This window comes from Heterodontus francisci, chromosome 22, assembly GCF_036365525.1.
Source record: "Heterodontus francisci isolate sHetFra1 chromosome 22, sHetFra1.hap1, whole genome shotgun sequence".
NCBI lineage: Eukaryota > Metazoa > Chordata > Chondrichthyes > Heterodontiformes > Heterodontidae > Heterodontus > Heterodontus francisci.
This window is the reverse complement of record NC_090392.1, coordinates 67,960,798-67,981,349: the sequence shown is the minus strand read 5'-3', so window position 1 is coordinate 67,981,349 and position 20,552 is coordinate 67,960,798.

Genomic DNA, 20,552 nt, shown 5'->3' with positions numbered 1-20,552 from the left:
AAGGAGATCACTGAGAGATTATAGAACATTTTGGCGAGTGGGGGCAGGGTAATGTTTGAGAGAGAAATGCAATACTGTACTAATATGCCTCCTGGCTTGCCGTAGTCATGTGACCTCTACCACGAGGCACTCACTGCAGATATCCATCAGAGGGCAGTTTAAGAAAGGCACAGTACAAGCAAGACTGTTGTCCTGTGAGCTTGTAACATGGTGTCAGAGTGGAGCTGAGATTGAGTTTTGAAGAGCTGTATAGAAGCACAGCTACTAAAAGAGGAACACAGGAATGTTCAGAGCTGTTGAAAGCTGCTAAAAGCCACAGATAAGGAACAAAAGTGCTGAAAGCACTGGGTAAGACACAATGGCTGCAAAATTCCTCCGTGGCGCTGATCGAAATGAAAGATATGAAGCAGAACTGGCAGTTTTTCCATTCGCAATGGTAAAATTACAAAATTGCAACAGATTTAATAAACAAACCAGAGCAGCTACAAGTAGCTACACTTTTATCACTGTTGGGGAGACATGGTTACAAAATGTATTCCACCCTAAATCTCTCTGAAGAACAAAAAAAAAAGGACAGCAGAAATTTTGAAAGCCTTGAAGGCACACTTTGAACCCCAAGTGAACTTAACTTATGAATGGTATGTGTTTAATACTAGGGCCCAAGGTGAAAAAGAGTTCATTGATCAATATGTGACTGCATTAACACAGATCACAGAGTCCTGCGAATTTGCACAACTAAAAGGTGATCGATTGAAAGACAGGGTTGTATTAGACATAAGAGATCCTGAAGTGACAGCACGTCTACTGAGAGAGGAGAAGCTTACTCACAAGAAAACAATCGGCATGTGCGGAAGTGCTGAGGTTGTAAATCAGCAGCTGGAGCATATTCATGGCAGTACAGACCAGGCCTTGCATTATGCTGATAGATATTCCAGGCCGAAAGGGCAGAAAGACCACGGACAAACGGCAGATGCAAATACCGCGGAGGACATCACACAAAGGAAAAGGCAGCATGTCCTGCGTGGGGAAAGCAGTGTTCTCACTGCAAGAAGCCAAATCATTTTACACACAGGTGTTTGGCTAGAAAGAAGCAGAACAAACAGGATCGGACGGCCACTGGAGAGATTTCAGCTCAAGATTCTGACGAATCACTATACACCATACAACAGTTATTTCAGTCAAGTCGATAGGTGATAAATAGTTTGAAACTGTTGGAATGATGACTGCAGAAGGAAAACATCAAGTCAACATAAAGTGTCAGATAAACGACCGGTGTGTCATGCAACCCCATGACCTTCACGAAGTGGCTAAAATAGCGAACCAAAAATGAAGCCCTCGAAAGTAAGGTTGAGGCTATATGATGGCACCATACTAGTGCTAAGAGGACAAATTACTCTGAGAGTCCAATGCAATGTCAAGAATGAACATCTGGAGTTCCAGATCATAGACGGCAAGCAAACGCCACTCATCTCAGCCAGAGCAAGTCGAAAGCTTGGACTGGTAACTCTCAATGTGCAAAAAGAGATTTGCAACGTATCGCAGCACACTAAACCATTGACCATGGAACAGATCCTAGAGGAGTACAATGATGTGTTTACAGGTTTAGGATGTCTTCCTGGAGAATATCATCTCGAAGTAAATGAGAGAGTAAGACCAATTCAGCATCTGCTGAGGAAAGTGCCAAATGCCCTCAAGGCCAGCCTGAAAGACAAGATAGAAGAGCTGGAAAAGAATGGAGTAATCAAGAAAGCGACAACCCCGGTAGAATGATTAGCTGCATGGTAGCAGTGAAACAACCTGGAAAGCTGAGAATATGCTTCAACCCAAAGGATCTAAATTAAGCTCTGAAGAGATCTCACTACTCCATGCTAACCATCGAATAAATTTTGCCACAACTTGCAAAAGCAAAAATCTTCACTACCCTAGATGCAAAAGATAGTTACTGGCAAGCGAAGCTGGATGAAAGCAGCAGCTTTCTAACTACATCGGGATACCGTTCGGGAGATACAGATGGTTGCGCATGCCGCTTGGCATTTCCACGGCTCCAGATGAGCATCAATGCAGACAGCATGAGAGAGTGATCCTCCCAGAGTGGAAGCTATAGTGGATGATATATAGTCTGCTAGCTTATGGATGCGGAGACACAATGGAAGAAGCCATTGCTGACCATGATCAAAGTCTAGTGTGATTGCAAGACAGAGTTTGCCGGATGAACCTGAAGCTGAACAAGAAAAAAATTGCAGTTGAAGATGCCAGAAGTCAAGTACATAGGTCATGTACTGACAGCAAAAGGTCTTCCCCCGGATCCCGAAAAGGTGAGAACGGTAGCAACAATGTGGCAACCAGCGGATGTAAAAGGAGTGCAACGATTTGTTGGTTTCATTAACTATTTAGCAAAGTTTTTGCCCAATTTGTCATCGGAGTGTGAACCATTATGCTAACTCACTGCCAAGGACGTGCAGTGGTATTGGGGCACAGAACAAGAAGCAACATTCACTAAAATCAAGCAAATAGTGACTGCAACACCAGTGCTGAAATACTATGACGTAAATGATGAAGTCACGCTGCAGTGTGACACCAGTGAGATATGACTTGCAGCAACCCTAATGCAGCAAGAACAACCGGTTGCATTTGTATCCTGTGGTCACAAGAGCGTCTTGGGCATACAGAGATGAATTGACAGTCCAAAATGGCATCATGTACAAAGGAAATAGAGTCATTATCCCAAAGGAGTTGAGAGGAGAGATGCTAAAGCGCAACCATGCAAGCCACCAAGGAATTAAGTTGAGTCTGACAAAGGCAAGAGAAGTGCTCTACTGGCCAAACGTGACCAATGAAATGAAGGACCATATCAGCCAGTGCAGTGTGCATAACGACAACCAAGCTAAGCAAGCTAAAGTGACGCTGATGACACATCACATCCCAGACAGACCTTGGATGAAGCTGGGAGTAGACCTCTTCACTTTCGCAGGAACTGGTTATTTTGTCACTCTAGACTACAATTCAATGACTACTGGTGAGATTGTAGAATGCCTGAAAGCACACTTCGGTCGTGACGGCATTCCAGGCATTGTAATGAGCGACAATGACCTGCAGTTCACGAATGAAGAATTCAGCCGCTTTTAAAGGATTGGGAAATTCAACACCATACATCATCTCCACACTATCCCCAGTCAAATGGAAAGGTTGAGGCGGCAGTGAAAATCACCAAAGGAATCATAAAGAATTCGAGCAAATCTAGCACAAATGTAGACAAGGTAATCCTCGAGTGGAGAAACACACCGACGGAAGGCATGGAAAGTAGTCCGATACAAAGGCTACTGTCACACCGCACCCGAACTACTTTTCCAATAGCAAAAAAGGTACTGAAGCCAGAAGTAGTAACAGGTGCACATGACAAAATCAAGGTGAAACGGCAGAAAGCCACATTTCATTTTGACAAAACTGCCAAACGATTGCCAGAATTGAGCATTGGAGAGCCATTTAGAGTACAAATCTTCAACGCTCAAGCGTCAGCCCAAGTGGCAACTTGGGACCTACGTAGAGCAGTTGCCACCTCGATCATACGTGGTGGAAGTGAATGACCAGATATACCGTCGCAGCCATAGGCATATACACACAACTGGAGAAGATGTTCCTTCACTGGAGGAACTCACCATCTGCACAGACCACAGATCAACCATCAGTCCCAGAGGTCCACAGCACCCCAACAATGGAAATGGAACAACAACAGTTACCGCAGCAACAAATGACACGGGAACGATATTCCCCAGAGAATGAGAATCACCCAGATGAACAGCCAATGACAATGTGCACACGCACCATTAACAGACCAGTATGATTTAAAGACTATGTGTGCAATGCACATGCAGAGACTGACGAGAATAACGAACTGCATGCGAAGTTGTGTGCATAGTGCGCAACTCAGTATAAATGATTTTAAAAATGTGCATTTTTTTTTGTATGAAAAGGGGGATGTTTGGGAGAGAAATGCAATACTATATAATCTGCCTCCTGGCTTGCTGTACTCATATGACTTATACCATGAAGCTTCCATCAGAGGGCAGTTCAATAAAGACACAGTAAAAGCAAGACTGTTGTCCTGTGGCCTCTAACAGCTAAAAGCCAGAAGTCCTGATCCAGGTGTGAACTACAGGCACCCCAGAAGGAAAAGGTTTGAGGTCCAGCAGGCAGAATTTCAGGAGTTTGGGAGGAAATTAAAGACCAAGACCTCAAAAGTAGTAATCTCTGGATTACTCCCAGTGCCATGTACTGGTGAGTATAGGAAATAGTAGGATAAGATAAGTTGGCACACTGGTGAGGAAATGGTGCATGAGGGATGACTTAAGATTCCTGGGGCTTTGGGACCAGTAATGGGCAAAATGGGACCTGTTTAAGGTGGATGAGATGCCACTTAACAGAGCTAAGCTATTGTCCTCACAGGAAGGTTAATTAATGCAATGGGTGAGGGTTTCAAATAATTTGACAAGGGATGAGTACCAGGATGAAACATGAAGGAGGGAAAACAAAAGTTGTACAGAGGACTTGGAGAGGAAATTAGCACAAGAATAAAGAATAGGTCAGAAATAAGGAGGGGCCAGGTGGGGACAAGGTGAGACAGTCTAAGCTGGGTTTGAAGTGCATGTTAGTAAATGCATGTGATTAGCATGCATAAATAATAGTGAACTACAGAAACATGTTGCTGGATGGGATTATGATATCGTGGTAATCACAGAGACCTGGGTTAACCAAAGATTAATGGTGAAGCAACACCTTGATTTTAAAAATCTCATCCTTGTTTCAAATCCCACTGTGGCCTCACCTCTCTCTATAAACTCCTCCAGCCCCACAAACCTCTGAGATAGTGGCACTCTTCAAATCCAGCCTCCTGAGCATTTCCAATTTTAATTACTTCACAATTGGCAGCTGTGCCTTCAGCTGCCAAGGCCCTAAATTCTGGAATTCCCTTCCAAAATCCCTCTGCCTCGGTTTTGTCCTTAAAACCTATCTCTTTGACTAATCTCAACTACCTCCTTATGTAGCTCAGTGTCAGATTTTTGTTTTCTAACAATCCTGTTAACAATCCTGAATTAAACAATTCTGTTAAAGGTGCTATATAAGGACTAGCAGTTGGTACTATTCAAAGAAAGGCAAGATTGGGAGCTTAATATTCATGGCTACAAGTTGTTCGGAGAAGGAAAAAAAGATGGGAGGCAGCAGTATAGATCAATAAACTAAGGTAGCACTGGAGAGGGATACTGTTTGTGAGGGATCAAAGACAGAATCAGTGTGGTTAGAATTAAGGAACAATAGAGGAGCTACTACACTACTGTGTAACTTATAGGCCACAAAATAATGGAAAGGAGAGTAGTGATTATGGGGGAGCTTCAATCATCGTAATATTGCCTGGATTATTAACACTGAAAGGGCAAAGAAGGGGAGAAATTTCAGAAAGGTGTATGAGAAAACTTTCTTAAGCAGTGTGTTTCCAGACCAATGAGGAAGAAACAGTGCTGGATTTAGTTTCAGGGGAATGAAGTGGGGCAAGTGGAGCATGTTTCAGAGGAGGAGCATTTGGGTAAAGTGATCACAATATTACAATATTTAGAATAGTTATGGAAAGGGACAATCACACATAAAACTATTTAACTTCTGTGAGGTGTAAAGGAATCTGTACCAGGTGGATTGCAATCAAATTTTGGTGAGCAAAATAGTAATTCGACATTGGGAGACCCTCAAAGAGGAGATGGTGAGGGAAAGGAAAGGCATTCAAAACTAAAATTCCCTGGATGGCAAAAGATAGAGAGATTAAAACTAGATAGAAAAAGGAGGCTTGAGAAAGGTAAGGTACATAAAACAGTAGGGAACTAAGCTGAATATAAGTACAGAGGAGATCTAAAAAAAAAGGGAATGAGGGGCAAAGAGAGATGATGAGAATGGAACATAAAAGGGAATCCAAAAATCTTTTATAAACATACAAATAGTAAAACAGCAGTCAAAAAAAGGGTGGAGCTAATTAGGGACCAAAAGGAGGTATTGCAGTGGAGGCAGAGAGCATAGCTAAGGTACTAAATGTGTGCTTTGCATCTGTCTTCACGAGAGAAGATGCTGCCAGCGTAACAGTAAAGGAGGGGGTAGTAGTGATTTTGGACAGGATAAAAAAAAGATAAAAGGGAAAGGTATTTAAAAGATTGGCAGTCTTCAATATAAAAGGTCACCCAGTCCAATTGGAATGCATCCTAGCTTACTAAGGGAAGTAAATGTGAAATTACAAAGGTTCTGGCCATGATCTTCCAATCCTCCTTAGATATGGGGGTGATGCCATGGGAATGGAGGATTGCAAATGTTATAACCGTGTTTAAAAAAGGGAAGAGGGATAAACCTGACAACTAGAGGCAAAACGACCTACCCCTGTTCCTATGTTAGTGGTGGGGAAGCTTTTAGAGACAATAGGTCAAAATTAATTGGAATCTGGGAAAATGTGGGCTAATAAATGGAAGTCAGCACAGATTTGTTCAAGTCAAATTGAGTTTGACTAATTTAATTGCGTTCTTTGATGAAGGAATGGTGAGTGTTGATGAGGGTAGTGTTGTTGATGTTGTGCATGTGGATCTTCAAAAGGTTTTTGATAAAGTAGCACAGAATAGGCTTGTTAGCAAAATTGAAGTTCATTGGATTAAAGGGATAGTGGCAGTATGGAAACTAAATTGCCGTAGGGAGTAGTGATGAATGGCTGTTTTACAGACTGGACAGAAGTATACAGCGGTGTTTCCCAGGGGTTGGCATTAGAACCATTGCTCTTTTTGATATTATTAATGACCTAGATTTGGGTAGACAGGCTATAATTTCAAACTTTACTTGTGACACAAAATTTGGAAATATAGTTAACAATGAGGAGGAGAGTAACAAACTTCAGGAAGACATAGATGGGTGAAATTTAACGCAAAGTGTGAAGTGATATATTTTGGTAAGAAGAATGAAGACAGGAAATATAAACTAAATGATACAATTTTAAAGGTGGTGCAAGAATAGAGAGCCCTGTGGGATGTGTTTACACAGATCTTTGAAGGGGCAGGCCAAGTTGAGAAGGCTATTTAAAAAATCCTTGACTTTTGCAATAGGCATCAGCTGGACGGTTGTATTCAATTCTGCATTTTAGGAAGGATGTCAAGGCCTAGAGACAATGTAGAAGAGATTTACTAGAATGGTACCAGGGACAAAAGACTTCAGTTATGTGGAAAGACTGGAGAGGCTGTGCTTGTGCTCCTTAGAGCAGAGATGGTTGGGAAGAGATTTGATAGAGGTTTTCAAAATCATGAATGTCTTGATAGTTTCTCCTTATTTACTCTGTTCCCAGTGGCAGAAGGATTGGTGACCAAATTACACAGATTTTGGGTCATTGGCAAAAGAACCAGAAGCAACACATGAAGACATTTTTTATTTTAAACACTGAGTTGTTGTGATCTTGTTTTATAGGAACAGATGAATTAAAGAAGAGCACAGGGTAATAAGTTTTAATTCCATTCCATCTGGAAAGAGAGGAAAATGCGATCTGATGTCATCTCTAGCAGCTTGTGGAACGCTAAAGTTGTTGCAGCCAGTAACAGAATTCCAGTCATTTTAAAGTATTATTCTCTGTTTTAATTCAGGAATTTCTTCAGATTTGGCATTCTAGTTTGTACTATCACTTATTAGCATGATTTGGTCTCTTAACATGGTCATTACTGTGACCCTAGGTTTAAGATATTCGCGGGATGATGCAGAAAGGGTGGTGGGAAATTGGGGCCAGTTGGATAGCTCTACCAAAGTGCCAGTACAGGCACAATGAGCCAAATAGCCTATTTCTGTGCTTTATCATTCTATGTTAATAGGGAATCACACAAGCAAACCTAGATGACATCAGATCGCATTTTCCTCTCTTTCCAGATGGAATGGAATTAAAACTTATTGCCCTGTGCTCTTCTTTAATTCATCTGTTCCTATAAAACAAGATCTGTGAAATCCCTTTCGTCTTTCAGTCTTCCTGTTCTAATACAATCTACAGATATTTAAAACTTAAATACAATATTACCTAAATGACTTTTTGATCTATTTTGATTTCTCTTTGATTATTTTCGATCTTGCTAATTTTCCACAGCACAGACCTTGGCCCTTAACTAAGCTCCTGAATTATGGCTAATATTCTAAATAACCAAATCTTACCCAGTACTATTTATTTGAGGCTTGACTTTTTTGACAGTTTTGTCCTTTTCTATATGAGTGTCTAAATAAATTACCCAACTATTAGGGTAGTTTATCAACTTGCCACACGGAGGTAAAAATGGGAGTTATGGATTGGCTGACTGTTGATGGAATGAAAATCAGGCCATTTCTATTGTGGATAGTTTTATACCTGGAGTTAGTTGAAATACAACCCAGTTATTTCATCTGCGGGATTACCCATATGCTATGCTTCCCAGGTTTGCACCCAGTTTTCCTCACACAGTGAACTCTTGAGCTTTAAAAGGAGGTGCAGCATTGAGGTTTGATATTTTTGCAGAAGACATCACCCCACATGACTATCAGATATCCCACAGCTGCAGTGTAAGAACACCATGGACAGAAGACTGGAAGTTGCTTCCTGACACAGCAGAATCGAACAGCTTAAAAGGAGGCAAAATAGGTTTAAAGTAAGAACAAAAATGTAAACAACAATGCACATGTTTGGAATAAGATTTCTATATCGCAAAGATTAACTTTTGCTTGGTATTGGAGGCTCTACTGCACTTAGAATCAGACTCATGGAATAATGCAGCACCAATGGTGGCCATTCACCCCACAGTATCTGTGACAGCTCTTTTCAAAGAGCTGATTAGTTCCACTCACCCAATTTTTCCACACACCTCTGCAAATTTTTCTTTTTCAAGTATATATCTAATTTCCTTTTGAAAGTTACTATTGAATGTGTTTCCACCACCCCTTCAGGCAGTGCATGCCGGAACAGCTCACAGCATATTAAAAAAAATCTCATCTTCACTTGATACTTCTGCTATGAACTGAATTTATCCCCTGCACCAATAGGTCAGAACTAAGTTAGTTTTATTGCACTGAATCAAACATGAACGCTGCCTTATTTTTCCTATATACTTATCTAGTTCTGTGAAGGCTCCCTCTGATAATGTACTGTGAGAGAGCCTGAAGTATGTATTGTTGTGTCCACAGAGGAGGTTGTATCGTTTTCTGCACAGTGGAGCCTATACAGCTTTAATGTGATCATCACATCACAAGGACCTATCTGTGACAGTCTCAATTCACCAGAGTTACAAGGACAAGCTTAAATAGTTTTCAGCACCTGAATACACTGGCTACAGATACAGCTGGGAGGGCAAAGCATCTGTTTCTAATCACAACCACAGTACTTCTCGGCTTCTGTTGCCTAATAGATGATTACCACTGCCTTAAGCACATCTTTATTGAGTCCATCGCCAAACAAGAGATTCATGAGAATAAAAGCAAAATATTGCAGATGCTGGAAATCTGAAATAAAAACAAGAAATGCTGGAAATACTCAGCAGGTCTAGCAGCAGATGCTGCCAGACCTGCTGAGTATTTCCAGCATTTCTTGTTTGCATATGACAGATTCATGAGACTTGTTTGAAGAAAAAAATCTTCAAAAATGTTTTTTGCAGTATTAGTTGATATTGTTCCTCTAGGTTTTTGTCCCACTCCAGGGACTTGAGCACAAAACCTCGACTGGCACATCCCATGGCACTATTTTGAAGTAGAGCAGGGGAGTTCTCCCCAGGTCCTGACCAATAATTAACACTCAGCCAACACTACCAAACAATTAACTGATCAGTATCCCATTGCTCTTTGGGGGTCTTGCTGTGAACAAATTGGCTGCCGTGTTTCCTACTCTACAACAGTGACTGCATTTCAAAATGACATAACCAGCTGTAAACCACTCTGGGATGGCCTGAGGTTGTGAAAGGTGCTATATAAATGGAAGATTTTTCTTTGCTTTAAAAGTGAATGATTTAAGCAATTAATCTTTATACATTTGTCCAGTATCCTTTAAAAATAAAGTGATTTGGGCCTTCAACGCGCTTCATCAGGTGAGCAGTGCAGTCAGTCTCACACCAAATGCCCACTAATGGGCGAATTAGCAACTGTCCCTATATTTATTTATCTGTCCAATGCGATGTCAGCACTAACCAACTGTTGCCATTTACTGCATTAACAATGATAGCTCTTTGTTGCCCACTCACTCTTTTAGTAATTATTCCACAAATATTTTGTCACAGGTGTAAAAAGTGCTCTCCATGAAAATTTGCTTGAAGCAAACATCACCAAAGGTCAGATTTTCATTGCTGGTGCACAACAGATAGACAGAGATCTGAGCAACTGGGATAACACCCACTGTTATCGGCGAGTAGCACATGACTGCACCTCCCGGCCCCGCAAAAAAAATTAATATCAATGGCAAAACAGGTTTGAATTTTTTTTTAACTGCAGCCTGCAGTGGTCCCCTTAAGGACCACTGTGTCGGCTGTTCAGCACTCAGTTCCACTATCTGCACCATGAATCAGTGCTATTGCAGGGCATCCAAACCATGGAACTCTCTACATCTCATTTATCTCCTCTTTCTACTACAATCTATAATCTTTCAAGATCAAACATTGTTACTTCCTCCCTGCTGGTCCTTGATTTATGTTGTCTTCTCTCCTACTCTTTAGCTTCAGTGATCTTCTGCATTACAGACCTTCAACCTTCACATACCATTCTCAATAGAAGAAAACTCATGAAGAAGATTAGTATCAGAAAGCTACAGCTTTGATGGTAAACTGAAGAGCAGCTTGGCTCTCGGCGTCAAACTCAACTGATTGAGTTGTTGTTCATCAACCCTTCCTTTAGTACAAAAAAAATCAATAGAAATTTTCACTAAAGAGAAATATAAGTTCCGTCAGAACGGGTTGCTCATGTTATTGAGATGTTTTACGAGGAGCAACTCAGTAGCAGACCATGTTTGATACTTGTGCTGTGACACTAATTTGACTTTGCCTGCTGTGTGCCTCAGCCCTGCAAAGAGCGGAGGTTTTAATTAGTTGGAGTTTGAGTTGTGTACACTTTTCTTTATGTTTTAGGTTGTGGATAGCACTTTGATAATAGGTTCTGCTTATCTAATTCACATACTTAACATACATTTCCCCCAAAGCCAATTGCAAATTTGGACCTAATTACTGTGGGTTTACTTAGAAACAAACATTTTTAATCCTTCTGTCATCATCATGCTACAGCATTCTCAGCAATCACTTTAACTAACAAAGCCACAAGGGAATATGTAAAAAAAAAGAGTAAAGCATCTATAGATACAAAGTCGGAGCTTTCAGAAAAGGTCCTTATTAAAACAAATGATGAAAGGAATGACCTGGATCCACCAATATTAAGCCACAACATACACAAGAAAAAAGAAAGCAGTTGTCATTTCTTTAATTTAAGTAATCTTCATAGCCAAGAATAAGACCAAAGGTAACAAATTAAAGCCAAAATATTACATTGTAAATATCATAATCAGTCATGACTGATATCACTTAAATTCCTTAATTAAACTGCAGCAATGCATTCACTCCAGACTGCCCATTGTTTGACATACAAGCTGAAATTTAAAGTACAGTAGTTCATGAGCCCATGCATTAACAATTAATAGAATTTTTTTAAAAATGCATTCTCACTCCAATTTTTATTCATGTTTCATTCGAACTCCAATCAACACTCTGTAATAGATTTTTTTAAAATCCAATACTTAGAGGAAAGTACTTGAACATTAAATTGGAGTCTTTAATATGCAATTCCTTATGCTGATATGAAGGTTTAACCTTCCATGTTCATTATTTCTAACATGTTTAATAAAAGAATTCACAGAATTGTCAATGACATTGACCTAGCATCTCCAACAGTTTAATTAAGACCACAACCATTTTGATCATAAGAAAAAACCCACTTTCAACTCTTAGAAGCCAACTAAGCTTCAAGGGAGTACAATGACTGTACTTAAACTACTGAGCATAGCTTGTTAAAATCGACACTTCGAACACATGGAAATGAACCTGCACTAGTGTGGAAAGCTTTGATGGGTTACTTTAGTATGGAATTACAAAATCTCCAAGTCCAAATCAGTTTATTTTGCCTTAGGAGAGATTGAAACTAAGAATGTAGCTTATCAAACATAAATAAATTTAAGTAATGCTACAAAATTTGGTTAAACTAACAATGCTGATATCAGATTTATTTCAGTAAGATTGTTTTTTTAAGCAGTCCTGCTGGTCTGTGAATGATTATGGACAAAAGTATTTAGTTGGTTAGGCTAAATGATAACTCTGCATTCAATCAGGAGGGTAACAGGTGCTCGTGGCTGCTCTTGTTCCCAGTTTTCCTCCTATATTGAGAAAGACTGAGATCGCATCATCCTTTAGCAAACAGCAAAAAACGTGTCATTCATAATATCACCCAGGCAACAGCAGCTCCCAATGTCAGCATTAAAATCCAAGCTGCAAAACCTACCTCATAGTAAATATACAACTGGTAAAATAGCATGGAGGCATCGCATGGAAGATGGCAGGATCCCCAAAGACACATTGTACAGCGAGCTCGCCACTGGTATCAGACCCACCGGCCGTCCATGTCTCCGTTATAAAGACGTCTGCAAACGCGACATGAAATCGTGTGACATTGATCACAAGTCGTGGGAGTCAGTTGCCAGCATTTGCCAGAGCTGGCGGGCAGCCATAAAGACAGGGCTAAATTGTGGCGAGTCGAAGAGACTTAGTAGTTGGCAGGAAAAAAGACAGAGGCGCAAGGGGAGAGCCAACTGTGCAACAGCCCCAACAAACAAATTTCTCTGCAGCACCTGTGGAAGAGCCTGTCACTCCAGAATTGGCCTTTATAGCCACTCCAGGCGCTGCTTCACAAACCACTGACCACCTCCAGGCGCGTATCCATTGTCTCTCGAGATAAGGAGGCCCAAAAGAAAGAAAGAAGAAAGAATTGGGAATTGTAACAGTCGTTATTGAATGAGTTTGATGGGTGTTTATGTGCCTAAGAATAATAAATAGAAATTGTTTGTTACATATTGGTACTGAAACTTGGAGTGGTATTTTATGTTCTCCCCTGTGCCAAGTTCGGAGGTGGCAAGGGCATTTAATTGGGTGGAATGATGTTGGGTGGGGACCTCGCCACCTTCTCGTCTCCACACCAATTAAGTCCGTGGCAGGAAGGTCCCTGGATGGCCTTCCTGCCCTGCCACCAATTGAGACCCTTAAGGGACAATTAATGCCCAATTAAGGGCCTTTTCCCATCATCCATCATATTAACCAAGTGGCAGGTGGGCCAGTCGCCACACGGGAGCACAACATGCAAACCCGTGCGAGGTTGCTTCTCATCTCCCAGGGGGATGGGTTGGGGTAGGGGGGCGGACACTGAAAGCTACCCCACCTGCCCTTGCTGCGCCTGTCTCCCCCACGGAACCCCTCCTGCCATCACTTACCTTTGCCTGGGTCACTCTGCGATTCTGGACCTCCGGTGGGTGTCCTTCCGATAGCAACTACCACCTCCCACATGGTGCTGCCAAACAAAAGAGCTGCCAGCCTCTGATTGGCCAGCAGCTCTCAGGACTTCCCACTCCCAGGATCCTGATCCCAGGAAAGGCCACAGTAGCATTTCAAGTGCCTGATTGGCTCATCATAGAGTGGGCCTTACCCAAAGGAGGCAAAGCGGATCTCCCGCCAGCTGGAGAGCCAGGGGCCAAGACCCCTGTCGCCTCCATAAAATTCCCCCTGTGGAATAGGATCCATTATGAAAGATGCATGCATCATCATGTTTATCCATAGCTACAGGCTCAGGTGAACAGAAAATGGAGCATCCAAATTAGCGATGGCAAATTGCTACAGAATAAAGGAGGTATTTTTTGAGTTTAAGGCCAAAATCTAGGTATCTAAAAGACTAAGTACTTTAGGGGGAATTTTAACACTGTCCGCTGGGTGTGAATGGAGCAGGCGACAAGTTCAAATGGAGTGACCCCATTTCCCGCTTTGTTCCCATCAATCTCCGATTTTAATGCCATTTCTTTTGGTGACTGATGAGGTGCCTGTTGGCACTAGTGGGATCATCATGCATAAATGCTAATCAACGTCTTGATAATACAATAGGACCCTGATGATGCTTTAACTGGGACCTGAGTAGGGAGTTGATGGGAAGGGTGAAGAGGCCCTCAAGGCAACTGAAAATAAATGTCATCTGCGGAACAAAGCGGAACAGGAGTCCTCCTCCAGGCCCAAAAAGGAAAGTCACCCCACTCCATCCCCACCCCCACCCCCCTGCCAATGCATAAACCCTAATTTACTCTGGAAAGAGCTTTCCAAAACACTCTCCCTGTCACTTAGCTGTGAGCTGGCGAGTGACCAAGCAGCATCCAATCTTTTGTCGGCAACTTTCCAATCAAAGCCACAATTTCAATACACTTGTCCACTATAAAGTCATAAAAGGCAAGGATAATGCTTTGGGTGGAAACATCAGCAGCAGCAAGGGCATAAAACAAGTCGCAGCAGATTGACTGCCCATTATACACCTGCCAGATTTTCCTTTTCATTATTGACAGTAAAATCACTGGATCTGCTACCACCTATTCTTCACTTCAACTGAAGGTGCCCTTTGTGTACTGTGTGAAACAGTTCATTCTGGAATTACCTGACATCAAATAGCTCCACAAATCCAAACCTTAAGGCCTACCCTTAAACAAATGTTGTTAAATAGTTTACCATCTAATTTGTAGCATTTATTGACATTTTCCATTGGCAGATCCAAAATGGGTTTATTGACTAGGTATCAGAATTTGTCCACAGATGTGTCAAATCCACTGACCTTGATAACTAAATATTGAGCAAACCATACCCTACTACTGTATTACTTAATCCACTTAACTGGTCATCAGTGCCAAAACTATTTGACAATAGATTTGTCTGTAGAACTAGAGATGTTGATGCAAATAGTACAGTGTTAATACTGATTTGTTCTTGATATGAACAGTTTCCAAAGATGCAAGGTTATACACAACGTTAATGATTTGACTAAATTTATAATGCTAAAAAGCATAATTGTCGTTTGAGGCCGCTGCACAACAGGAAAGTTTTAGCAAGAATATGTGAACTTGTGGGTCCTACACTTTTGTTTAATTTGTGGTAGTATTTAATTATACTGTACCTTAAAATGAATATCAGATTACTTTTAATTGCTGAGTTATGTTATGCAAGTATGACAATATTTGTTTTCCTTCTGGTCTGTCAGTCAATCATTTGGGCAAGATTGGAACTCTAGACTTGTCGTGCTTTGATTGACAGTTCTAAAGATAGATAAGTCCAACCAAACTTTACATTATTGTTTAGTAATTATATCCAGTGAGAGGCACGCTCCCCTCCTACACCTTCCTCCACCCCCAATTCTGGTATTTTTTTGGAAACATGCTGGAATTAAAAGAAAGACAACTACAGTTAAATCATTCCACCAAAAAAAATTGTACTCTTTTAAACAGGTTCAACTTTTGAATCAAACAACTTGGAATTTTGTTTGAGGTTGGATTATAAGTGTCTAATAAGTTCTGTTGATGGATGTTAAATACCTAGTAGTTGAAGGCAATAGGGTGAATAGGTGTTAGGTGTTGATTAGTTAATTGTTCTCAGAAGTATATATAAAGAAGAGCCTGCCAGCACTGGTTGGGTGTTGTTAGGAATGGAGAAGTAAGCTTGGTGGCAAGCAATAAACAGTCTCCACCAAAGCATCCTAGTCTCTGTCTTTTTCACAAACAGGCTTGGCAGTTTCTCTAACATTGATAGCAGAGGATGGTTGCCTGAAAGTGAACATTGGAGACTAAGATTTGTTTTCAGACAGGAGATTAGAATTGAAGTTTTTTTTGAGAAGGCTGTAATTGGAGGGGTTTTTTTTTTGTAAGAAAGATAATTGAAACTAGGTGGAAGATGTTGGGATGTGATTTTCCAGCACTGTTTTATAAAGTTGAATCTTATGATCAATGGAAGAATGAAGTTGATCTATGGACACTCCTTATGTCTTTACCAAAAAGGAAGCAAGGAATAGCCCTGCACTTCCCCTTCCTGCTGTAAATAAGATCCGGTGCAAAGTGTTCTTGGAGCTATGCATTCACTCCAGACTGCCCATTGTTTGACATACAAGCTGAAATTTAAAGTACAGTAGTTCATGAGCCCATGAGATGTAGTTGGACTTTGATAAACTTAGAAAAATAGCTGCTTCTTCCACCGATGAATATATTATGGAATTTAATGACCAAATGCAAGGTTGCAGTGATTCTACTTGGAAATTCCTAGATCAGTATTTGCCTTCAAATTGTTGGATTGTACTAGGATATTGAACATGGATAGGCTCTTGATATTAACTGGAGTTGGATTCAAAGAAAGATATGCTTTTTGTTCATATGTCTGACATTGTGAAAAAATTTGGGGGAAAACATTCCTTTCTGGCTGCTTTCATGGTGCAAATGGGTTCTTCAGTGCTGAGACCAAAGGTGAAGGATACAATACTAGCAGCATTTTGAGGTAGTTCAAACATGGGGGTGCAAATGTCAGTACGAAAGGACATACAAAATGAATGAGGATAGAGACCCTTTTGGCAGCTATAACAGATGGCAGGAATTGGGCAATTATAAGCAGAAGGATGAACCCCTAGAAAACCTAGGGCCGGTTTCTGATGTGACCTCAAAGTATCATTGTGTCGCATTGTCCAAAAAGCAATAACAGGATTTTTTGAGTTGACACATGACATAGAAGGTGAGGATGACGCTACTAATCAATCAGAAGGAATTGTATTGTTCACAAGAAGCTTCAGTCTGGTAAGGAGTGTCCTAGTCGCAGATTTGTTCAATTGCGCAGTACTAAACAGTGGGTGTATGACCACGGTATGTGGAGTGGACTAGTTAAGCTGTGACATGGATTCTTTAAGTAAAGACTGAAGTAAAGTCGAAGAATGACAGTTCTACCTGTTTCAGGTTTTGGGATAACTATGTTGAAATCACAAAAAAAGTGGTAATTCTGTGTAAAATAGCAGGGATAAACTATTTTTTTTAATTAGTACAGCTATAGTATCTAGTGAAATACCTTTTGCTATTAAGAAAACTCTATGAAAAAGGCTCAGATGAAATTGGAAAAGGAACATGAGGCAATTGTCTTTGCAGTTTACAAAGTCGGGACAATATTTTATTCCTTTAGCGAGATGAAACATCTCTAAGCCTGATGTTAGTAGTATTAATGGCATCCGGGGGGTAGGGATTTAAAGGAGAAAAGGCAAATTATTTCAAAACTACATTGACAGTATGCACATCCATCTTGTCATAGATTGAAGGTTCTATTTATTTATTTAGAGATACAGCACTGCAACAGGCCCTTTGGTCCACTGAGTCTGTGCTGACCATCAACCACCCATTTATACTAATCCTACATTAATCCTATATTCCTACCACATCCCCACAATTCCTCTCCCATCTACCTATACTAGGGGCAATTTACAATGGCCAATTTACCTATTAACCTGCAAGTCTTTAGCTGTGGGAGGAAACAGGAGCACCTAGCGAAAACCCACATGGTCACAGGGAGAACTAGCAAATTCCACACAGGCAGTACCCAGAATCGAACCCAGGTAGCTGGAGCTGTGAGGCTGAGGTGCTAACCACTGTGCCACCCAATTATTAAAGACTAGATTTCAGAAAAAAATCGAGAGCTTTGAGACATCGGATTAGGCCATCAGAAAATAATTTTAATACCAGGAACATGGTCTATTACAAAAGAGAAGGGCAGAAAGAATGGGGAGGCCTAGGAAAAGTTGTAGGCATTGATGGCAAAATGCTAATTTTGCAACATGGCAACCAAACCATTGCGAGTTCCTCGCAGCTTATTGGCACTGATTATACATCAAAAGAATCTGAACAAATGATGGACACTGATGCACTATGTACTGTGCATGTGCATATGTCAGACTTTTACAACAGATTGTGGCAGATAACACGCTAACAGTGGACCAAATGATAGTGAAGGTCAAGATAAGGCCATTTTATCCCACAGAACAACTACAAAAAGTTGGAACTAGAGTAACATATATGCCAGAAGGGGATAGTGAATGGAGGGAAGCCACCATTATTGGAAAGGCCACAGGGAAATACAAACATTGGCTGTGCAAGACAAGGGACAGGAAATCATGCCTATAGATTGGCAAAAGGAAGTAAAAATGTGGAAGGCCAGAAAATGTAGTGCAAGTTCAGACAGTGGGCCTGAAGATGTTCGAAGTCCAAGGAAAATGTCACTAACTTGTGAAAGGAAGTCTGGTCATAGGAGAGAAGTCAAGAAGTAGCAGTCCAGAAAGGGATAGGAAATCTAGTAGGGACATGGTTTCACTAGAGCAAGGACCAAAGAGCAGGCGAGGAGCACCACAAGTAGGAGACCTTATGATAGAGAAGCTCTAGTGGCTACTAACAGGTTCGATGGTAAGTTGGTAAAGGATGTAAAACAAAGAGCTTGACAATTGGGGAGAGTTTGGCGTATACGTGGAGGTGCCAGATAGAGGACACCAGCATTACCCACAGATGCCTATGTACAGAGAATATACTTCCTGATGGTTGAATAAAGCTAAGGCCAGATTTGTAGCTCAGGGATTTGAGGAATGACTAGGTGACCAAGAAATTAGAGTAGACTCCCCAACAGCAGGAAAAACAAGCTTGAGGATTTTCTGAGCCCTTTTAGCAGTACACTCATGAGAATGTAAGTCCATTGACATCAAAGCAGTAATATGAGAAATTTCAAAGGGAAGCATTTTTAAAGCCGCCAAAAAAAGCTGGAGATAAAGGGTAAATTTATGGAAGCTAAATAAGTGCATTTATGGGCTAAACAATGCATCCAGGGTGTGGTATATTTCAGTTGGGTCTATCCTACTAAAGGTTGGTTGTAGTCAGCTAAAAGCAGATCTGGCAATGTTTTATTGGTAATATGAAGAAAAACTAGCAGGCATTTTCTTGATGCACATAGGCTATTTCCTGTGCAGAGGATCTGCAGTATTTGAGAAATTGGTGGTCGTTAAAGTTCTACCGGAATTTCAAATTGGAAGTCAGGCTTGTAGAGCTTTTAAATATATAGGGTTGAATATTAGGTAGACTAAGTTGGGGGTAACCCTAAATCAACAGTTTTGCCTAGAGAATGTTGATAGGATTCCAATAAATCAGGCCAGATCCCGTCAAAAGGAAGACTTTGCAACCAAGGAAGAAGCAGACCAATTAAAGAGCGTAATCAGGCAATTAAACTGGTTGTGCACTCATACTAGGCCAGATGTTTGCCATGATGTTAGAATTGAGCACCATGCTGAAACATGCTACTGCTGGAGAAGTGCTGAAAGCAAACAAGACATTGAAGAAGCTGAGTTTAGACAAATGTACACAAGTTTCCAGCATTGGGCGACACAGAAGAAATGAAAATAGTCATTTTTAGTGACACCTCACACGCTAATTTTCGCTGGTTATTCACATGCAGCAGGGTTCATTATATTTTTGGAGGGAAGAAACGATAAATGTTCTCCATTCGCCTGGGAATCGAAGAAAATTAAGAGGCTGGTTAAAAGCACCTTAGTTACGGAGATACTTGCAATGATAGAAGCAATAGATCTGGGTATGTATCGAGTATTTTAAAGGAACTCCTTTTATATAAGGGGCAATAGAAGAAACATTTCCCTATAGAAAGCTGTATAGATAACCATTCTCTCTGGGACAATGTCCATTTAAAAAGTGTCACGGAAAAGAGGTTGAGGATTGATCTCGTGAATATAAAAATGTTGGAAAGAAAAGAAATTTCCAAAATAAAATGGGTCGATGCAAGTAATCAGTTGTTGGATTGTTTTGAGAGGTGCTCATTCAAAGAAATCTGTGGATGTCCTTAAGAAGGCTGTCTTGTGTTAAGTTAGGAAAATGTGGAAATTTTTTAAGATGGGCCAAGTGGCCTGTTTCTGTGTCTTAAACTTTCTATAATTCTAAGCGCTTTGTAACTTTTAAAGTTTTTTTTTAAAGGCATCTACAGTATGTTAATAGCTAGTACTGTTGAAGGTTGATTGTATAATATACAATTTAAAAGAGGGGAATTTGTTGGTGTCTAATTGGTTTGTCTAATTTGTTAGTGTCAAACTAGAGAAGCTGCATCACTCCAAGCAGAAGGGCTGCCCGCGCACCAACACTAACAGAATTTCTTACCCACAGCTGTCACACAAGTTTCTTAATCTTTTTGAAAAAGCCCTTTAAAACACTCCTGCAGGGGATGCAGAGACCAAGTGGGCCCACATTCGATGCCATCTATGACTCAGCAATGACCACCTTTGGCAAACATGAGCAACAGCATGCAGACTGGTTTCAATCTTAAGAGATGGAACCAGTCATAAACGCTAAGCACACTGCACTGCTGAACTACGAGAGCCCCCAGTGAGTTAACATCCCTATAACGTATAGCCGCCAGAAGCATCGCGCA